General features: G+C 46.3%; 1 protein-coding gene across 4 annotated transcripts in view; it reads right to left on the bottom strand.

Annotated features, from left to right (window-relative positions):
- Positions 1 to 5692: 5692 nt before the first annotated feature.
- The window catches only part of PLA2G6 (phospholipase A2 group VI), a 256996-nt gene continuing 254882 nt past the window's right edge, over positions 5693 to 7806 (bottom strand). For all 4 annotated transcript variants that reach the window (XM_063940550.1, XM_063940552.1, XM_063940551.1 and 1 more), the window contains one exon: positions 5693 to 7520. The gene's annotated coding sequence lies outside the window, so the exon portion shown is untranslated. The remainder of the gene's footprint in view (positions 7521 to 7806) is intronic.

Here is a 7806-nt window from a genome sequence, read left to right as displayed (position 1 = left end):
AGGTGATATCTCAGGGGTACAAATTAGAATTCGAGACATCTCCCCCTCGCCGTTTTCCAAAAGTCGGCTTTACCGATGTCTCCTTCTGACAGGGAGACAGTTTTGGAAGCCATTCACAAGCTGTATTCCCAGCAGGTGATAATCAAGGTACCCCTCCTGCAACAGGGAACGGGGTATTATTCCACACTGTTGTGGTACCGAAGCCGGACGGCTCGGTGAGACCGATTCTAAATCTAAAATCTTTGAACACTTACATACAGAGGTTCAAATTCAAGATTGAGTCACTCAGAGCAGTGATTGCGAACCTGGAAGAAGGGGACTACATGATGTCTCGGGACATCAAGGATGCTTACCTTCATGTCAAAATTTACCCTTCTCACCAAGGGTACCTCAGGTTTATGGTACAGAACTGTCACTATCAGTTCAGACGCTGCCGTATGGATGGTCCACGGCACCCCGGGTCTTTACCAAGGTAATGGCCGAAATGATGATATTCCTTCGAAGGAAGGGAATTTTAGTTATCCCTTACTTGGACGATTCCCTGATAAGGGTAAGATCCAGGGAACAGTTGGAGGTCGGTGTAGCACTATCTCAGGTAGTGTTGCGGCAGCACGATTGGATTCTCAATATTCCAAAATCGCAGCTGGTTCCGACGACTTGTCTTCGGTTCCTAGGGATGATCCTGGACACAGTCCAGAAAAAGGTGTTTCTCCCGGAGGGGAAAGACAGGGAGTTATCCGAGCTAGTCAGGAACCTCCTAAAACCGAGCCAAGTCTCAGTGCATCAATGCACAAGGGTTCTGGGTAAAATGGTGGCTTCCTACGAAGCAATCCCATTCGGCAGATTCCACGCAAGAACTTTCCAGTGGGACCTGCTGGACAAATGGTCCGGGTCGCATCTTCAGATGCATCAGCGGATAACCCTGTCACCAAGGACAAGGGTGTCCCTCCTGTGGTGGTTGCAGAGTGCTCATCTTCTAGAGGGCCGCAGATTCGGCATTCAGGACTGGGTCCTGGTGACCACGGATGCCAGCCTGCGAGGCTGGGGAGCAGTCACACAGGGAAGGAATATCCAGGGCTTATGGTCAAGCCTGGAGACATCACTTCACATAAATATCCTGAAGCTAAGGGCCATTTACAATGCTCTAAGCTTAGCAAGACCTCTGCTTCAAGGTCAGCCGGTGTTGATCCAGTCGGACAACATCACGGCAGTCACCCACGTAAACAGACAGGGTGGCACAAGAAGCAGGAGGGCAATGGCAGAAGCTGCAAGGATTCTTCGCTGGGCGGAAAATCATGTGATAGCACTGTCAGCAGTATTCATTCCGGGAGTGGACAACTGGGAAGCAGACTTCCTCAGCACGACCTCCACCCGGGAGAGTGGGGACTTCACCCAGAAGTCTTCCACATGATTATAAACCGTTGGGAAAAACTCGACAGGTATTGCGCCAGGTCAAGGGACCCTCAGGCAATAGCTGTAGACGCTCTGGTAACACCGTGGGTGTACCAGTCAGTGTATGTGTTCCCTCCTCTGCCTCTCATACCCAAGGTACTGAGATTGATAAGATGGAGAGGAGTAAGCACTATATTCGTGGCTCCGGATTGGCCAAGAAGGACTTGGTAACCGGAACTTCAAGAGATGCTCACGGAGGATCCGTGGCCTCTACCTCTAAGAAGGGACCTGCTCCAACAAGGACCCTGTCTGTTCCAAGACTTACCGCGGCTGCGTTTGACGGCATGGCGGTTGAACGCCGGATCCTGAAGGAAAAAAGGCATTCCGGATGAAGTCATCCCTATCCTGATCAAAGCCAGGAAGGATGTAACCGCAAAACATTATCACCGCATTTGGCGAAAATATGTTGCGTGGTGCGAGGCCAGTAAGGCCCGACGGAGGAAATTCAACTGGGTCGATTCCTACATTTCCTGCAAACAGGAGTGTCTATGGGCCTGAAATTGGGGTCCATTAAGGTTCAAATTTCGGCCCTGTCAATTTTCTTCCAAAAAGAACTAGCTTCAGTCCCTGAAGTTCAGACGTTTGTAAAAGGGGTACTGCATATACAGCCTCCTTTTGTGCCTCCAGTGGCACTTTGGGATCTCAATGTAGTTTTTTGGGTTCCAAAAGTCACATTGGTTTGAACCACTTAAATCTGTGGAGTTAAAATATCTCACATGGAAAGTGGTCATGCTGTTGGCCCTGGCCTGGGCCAGGCGCGTGTCAGAATTGGCGGCTTTATCCTGTAAAAGCCCTTATCTGATTTTCCATTCGGACAGGGCGGAATTGAGGACTCGTCCTCAGTTTCTCCCTAAGGTGGTTTCAGCGTTTCACCTGAACCAACCTATTGTGGTGCCTGCGGCTACTAGGGACTTGGAGGACTCCAAGTTGCTAGACGTTGTCAGGGCCCTGAAAATATATGTTTCCAGGACGGCTGGAGTCAGAAAATCTGACTCGCTGTTTATCCTGTATGCACCCAACAAGCTGGGTGCTCCTGCTTCTAAGCAGACTATTGCTCGTTGGATTTGTAGTACAATTCAGCTTACACATTCTGTGGCAGGCCTGCCACAGCCAAAAATCTGTAAATGCCCACTCCACAAGGAAGGTGGGCTCATCTTGGGCGGCTGCCCGAGGGGTCTCGGCTTTACAACTTTGCCGAGCAGCTACTTGGTCAGGAGCAAATACGTTTGTAAAATTCTACAAAATTGATACCCTGGCTGAGGAGGACCTGGAGTTCTCTCAATTGGTGCTGCAGAGTCATCCGCACTCTCCCGCCCGTTTGGGAGCTTTGGTATAATCCCCATGGTCCTTACGGAGTCCCCAGCATCCACTTAGGACGTTAGAGAAAATAAGAATTTACTTACCGATAATTATATTTCTCGTAGTCCGTAGTGGATGCTGGGCGCCCTTCCCAAGTGCGGATTGTCTGCAATACTTGTACATAGTTATTGTTACCAAAAAAATCGGGTTATTGCTGTAGTGAGCCATCTTTTCTAGAGGCTCCTCTGTTATCATGCTGTTAACTGGGTTCAGATCACAAGTTGTACAGTGTGATTGGTGTGGCTGGTATGAGTCTTACCCGGGATTCAAAATCCTTCCTTATTGTGTACGCTCGTCCGGGCACAGTATCCTAACTGAGGCTTGGAGGAGGGTCATAGGGGGAGGAGCCAGTGCACACCAGATAGTCCTAAAGCTTTCTTTAGATGTGCCCAGTCTCCTGCGGAGCCGCTATTCCCCATGGTCCTTACGGAGTCCCCAGCATCCACTACGGACTACGAGAAATAGAATTATCGGTAAGTAAATTCTTATTTTTCTGTATATTCTGGCAGGGGTTAAATGCATCCATATAGCCCAGGAGCTATATGTGATGTATTTTTTGCCATGTAAGGTATTTTTATCATGTTTTATTGCGTCTCAGGGCGCCCCCCCCAGCGCCCTGCACCCTCAGTGACCGGAGTATGAAGTGTGCTGAGAGCAATGGCGCACAGCTGCAGTGCTGTGCGCTACCTTATTGAAGACAGGAACGTCTTCTGCCGCCGATTTTTCCGGACCTCTTCGCTCTTCTGGCTCTGTAAGGGGGCCGGCGGCGCGGCTCCGGGATCCATCCAGGCTGGGCCTGTGATCGTCCCTCTGGAGCTAATGTCCAGTAGCCAAGAAGCCCAATCCACTCTGCACGCAGGTGAGTTCGCTTCTTCTCCCCTTAGTCCCTCGATGCAGTGAGCCTGTTGCCAGCAGGTCTCACTGAAAATAACAAACCTAAACTAAAACTTTCACTAAGAAGCTCAGGAGAGCCCCTAGTGTGCACCCTTCTCGTCGGGCACAGAAATCTAACTGAGGCTTGGAGGAGGGTCATAGGGGGAGGAGCCAGTGCACACCAGTTAGTCCTAAAGCTTTCTTTAGATGTGCCCAGTCTCCTGCGGAGCCGCTATTCCCCATGGTCCTTACGGAGTCCCCAGCATCCACTTAGGACGTTAGAGAAATAGGGGGTAGGAACTCCAAAATGAGGACTGCTATGGGTGAGGGGTGATGGTGCTGGGAAAGGGGTGCAGGGTGAGAGGAGGAACTAGCAGCGGTGCTAGGGGGCACCAGCCAAAATCTTGCCTAGGGCATCATATTGGTTAGGGCCGGCTCTGGGTCCAAGTTTGCCAGATTGCAGAGTTTGTGCGGGGTGACGGACGATCTCAGAGGTTGTTTTTTTTAAAGCAGCAATCATTTACAACGCAAAATCATTCCTTGTAAATGATTGCCGCTTTAAAAAAAACCTCAGAGATCATCCGGGGTCCCGACCCTGCCCCATGATTTCAGTGAATGAAAGTTTCACAGACAAATACAGCTTTGGACCTGCCATGTGAATCAATATGCGCAAGTGCGCTTAGAAAGCCACCAGGCAGCATGTTTGTGGAGCAAAAGGGTGCAAAATATGGAAGGAGTCAGAAGGAGTAAATGCATTTCCACTGAACAGTTGGAGGGAGAGCAAAGGTTCTTTAACAGGTCTATATAGTACATACAAGTTGCACTGATAAAGATCTGGTCCAGTGTTAATCTTGGCTTTAGGAGATTTCCGTGAGTTTTCCTAAGCTCCTTAATGGCAGTACTGATGGGGAGATTTCCCCAGAGATGTGTGCCGAGTGGTCTAGCACAGACCGCTCAGCACACATCTCTCCCCCCGCTTGGCACAGAGCGATGTGCTGAGCGAGGGGAGGACGGACACAGGGGGGCACTCATTTCACCCAGCGGTGAAATGAGCGACCTGCTAGATTGTGCCTGCATGCAGGCCAATCTAGCACCGGCGATAGCGACGCATGACTGTCGCCGGCACCCCTACACACGGAGCGATGTTCTAAGGAATCTAGTCAAATTGCTTAGAAATTAGCTGAACATCGCTCCTTGTGTACCCCCCTTTATACAGCTAGAATTAGTATAACTAAAAGATAATAAAAGGCTTATTAAGCCCCTTGTGAGTGCACTCACTTGAATGCCTGACTCTAACAACGTTCTAACAACATATAGGAGTGAAGACTATTGTTAACTAGCTATTTAATTATGTGTTACTATTGTTAAAACTGCTACTGATCTGTGAAGCCTAAAACATATTTTGGGAAAAAAATCTGTTCCAGTATGTATGGGTCTTTATCTCCCAACATTAAACCAGGAACAAAGTAAGCCCTACCCCCAATGGACCTCATTCAGGTGTTTTCTTACTGCGCATGAGCAGAGATTGAATTGCGATGCACTTGCAATGAGGAATTAGTTACAAAATGAGTGACAGGTAGACAGCATTTGGAGGTGGTAATTGGGAGCGGTCAGGTAAAAGCAGGCATGTCATGGCCGTTTACACTGCGTTTTCTGGGCATGCATAAAATCTCACTTGCTACTGGAGATCCCCGTGCGTCCCAGGAGAGGTGCTCAGCCTGCACATCTTCAGAGGAACTCAGAATCAGCGTGATGACCCGATCTGCGATGACGGTACCAATGTTTCAGAAGTTGTACACTGTCCAGGAGTATGATTTAAGGCTGAGATACATTCATATCAGGGTAATTTCTATCATGGGTCCTCATCATGCAGGATAATGATAACCTCATCCAAATGGTAGAAATGATGTAAGTAGTCCTCTTTAACACATGCATTATCGACAAGGAAATACAGTTTGCACAATACTCCATACAGCTGGAGGAAGCAGGAAATACAGTACAGTAGAAATACATGTATATGTTTATTATACACATTGACTACAAGACGTAGTCATGCAATACACTATTTGCTTTGCACAGTTTAACCTTAAATAAATAGCAATATAAAGTAATTAATAGAAATCAATCCAATAATATTTGAATATTACATTTTAAGATTTGTTCATAAATTAATCCCAAAAAATAGCTGTAGTTTTACTGTCACTTATGCAACTAGTGGGCTGTCCGCTTAAGCTACCCCATGTGAAATGCTTGTGGGATATGGGCGTTAGATCGACACAACTTAGGTCGACTGTCATTAGGTCGACATGAGCATTATGTCAACATGTGAAAAGGTCGACGTGTTTTTCACATTTTAAAAAAAAAATTGGGGGGGATTTTGCCATACTTGACGATCCACGTGGACTACAATTCGAACGGTAATCTGTGCCGAGTGAAGTGGTAGCGGAGCATGGCACCTTGCCCAAAGCATGGCGAGCGAACACGGTGCACTAATTGGGGTTCCCCGTCACTTTACAAAGAAAACGACACCAAAAAAAGTAAAAAAAAACCCTCATGTTGACCTTTTCACCTGTTGACCTAGTATATGTCGACTTTCAGTGGTCGACCTAATGACAGTCGACCTAAGTTGAGTCGACCCAACAACCCATAGCCATGCTTGTAGCATCAGTGTTCCTCCATTATGTATTGTTTGACACAACGGAGCATATTGTAATAGGGTCCGAGTTTGTCAGAGGTGGGGGATGCCGGTCGATCTCTGTTTTCTTGGGGGTTTTTTAAAGCTGAAATCATTTACAAGACAAAACCAACCAACCTGGTTTTGCCTTGTAAATGTTTGCCACTTTAAATAAAATATCCGAGATCATCCGGCACCCCCCAACTCTGGCAGACTCGGACTCTATTACATATGCCCCAACATGTTGTGTCTTGAGCCGCCCACTCTGATGTCCTCTAAGTTTTTCCTGGTCAACGGAACCATAAACGCTGCATAACCAGACTATCCTGACAGCCTGTTTGTAAGTTTTCGTCTGAACACTTTTTGATGACATCTTTGCACCGTGTCATGTCAGCGAATGACAGGTTTCATACAGACTGTTTGCACCCCTCCCATGATCCCACAGATTTTGTCTGTTTGCTCATACTGGCCAGTAGTTTAAACCCAAATAAAGTCTAGTGTAGCAAAAGGGATTGCCCCTTTCTGTCTCAATCACTTATCTCCAAAACCAAACCCGCACAGTACTTTTTTTTTCGCACTGGTATATTCACATAAAGTAAATGTTTTTGAACCCATTATAGATGCTATTAAGGTCAATGTAGAACGCTCTGATCACTCCATTTTGCAAATATTTTCTGTGCTCAAACAGCTATGCGTCATCATTAACTGTGCAATATAGTATATAGATGGTAGAGACCTATAGTTGTCTATTATGGGACACTTAATGCTCTTTAAAAGTGACAAGTTGTGGGTGAACAAAGGTACTGTAATACATAGTCCAATTGTCAGCAATGGAGATCATATTATTTCAACCATTGGACAAAGATCTGATATGTCCAGGTTTAAGATCAAATCACCATTTTCAATCAGATGTGTTAATTGTAAATTGTTTATATAAGTTTCCTACATTTATCATAAAACATTTATAACAGAAAAAATATTTAACCCTTTGATCCAGGTGACCAAAAAAAAGTCATAAATGCATTTAATGTCAATCATAAGTCGTAATGTATATGAAGAATGAGGGCTATTTAAGTACTCGGATATTTCCTCCATTTCTTTTGGTCATAACATCCAAGGTCTCAGCGCTGTTGTGGTACAAGTTCTTTGTGAGTGAATGTGCCTGAAAAAGAAAAAGTTTGGAGTAATGTGCGTATTATACCTGCTAATAGTTATTTTTGTCCCTGATCAGAGTGCATACTGTTCATACTTAACAAATGATGACTTATGGACAAAGAGGAGATATGGGAGGAAGTTAGAAAGTTCCACATGTAGCTACTGAAGAATGCTAATAGCAGCACACAAAATTTCAGTTCCACAATAACCTGCACGTTCAGGAGCAGTCAAGTTTTACGTGTGAGGCTCTAGAACAGGCTTGTCCAACCCGCGGCCCGCGGGCCGCATGCGGC

The sequence above is a fragment of the Pseudophryne corroboree genome, chromosome 9 (genome assembly GCF_028390025.1).
Source record: "Pseudophryne corroboree isolate aPseCor3 chromosome 9, aPseCor3.hap2, whole genome shotgun sequence".
Lineage (NCBI taxonomy): Eukaryota > Metazoa > Chordata > Amphibia > Anura > Myobatrachidae > Pseudophryne > Pseudophryne corroboree.
Note: the sequence above shows the minus strand (reverse complement) of the source record. Positions and strands in the feature narration are given on the sequence as shown.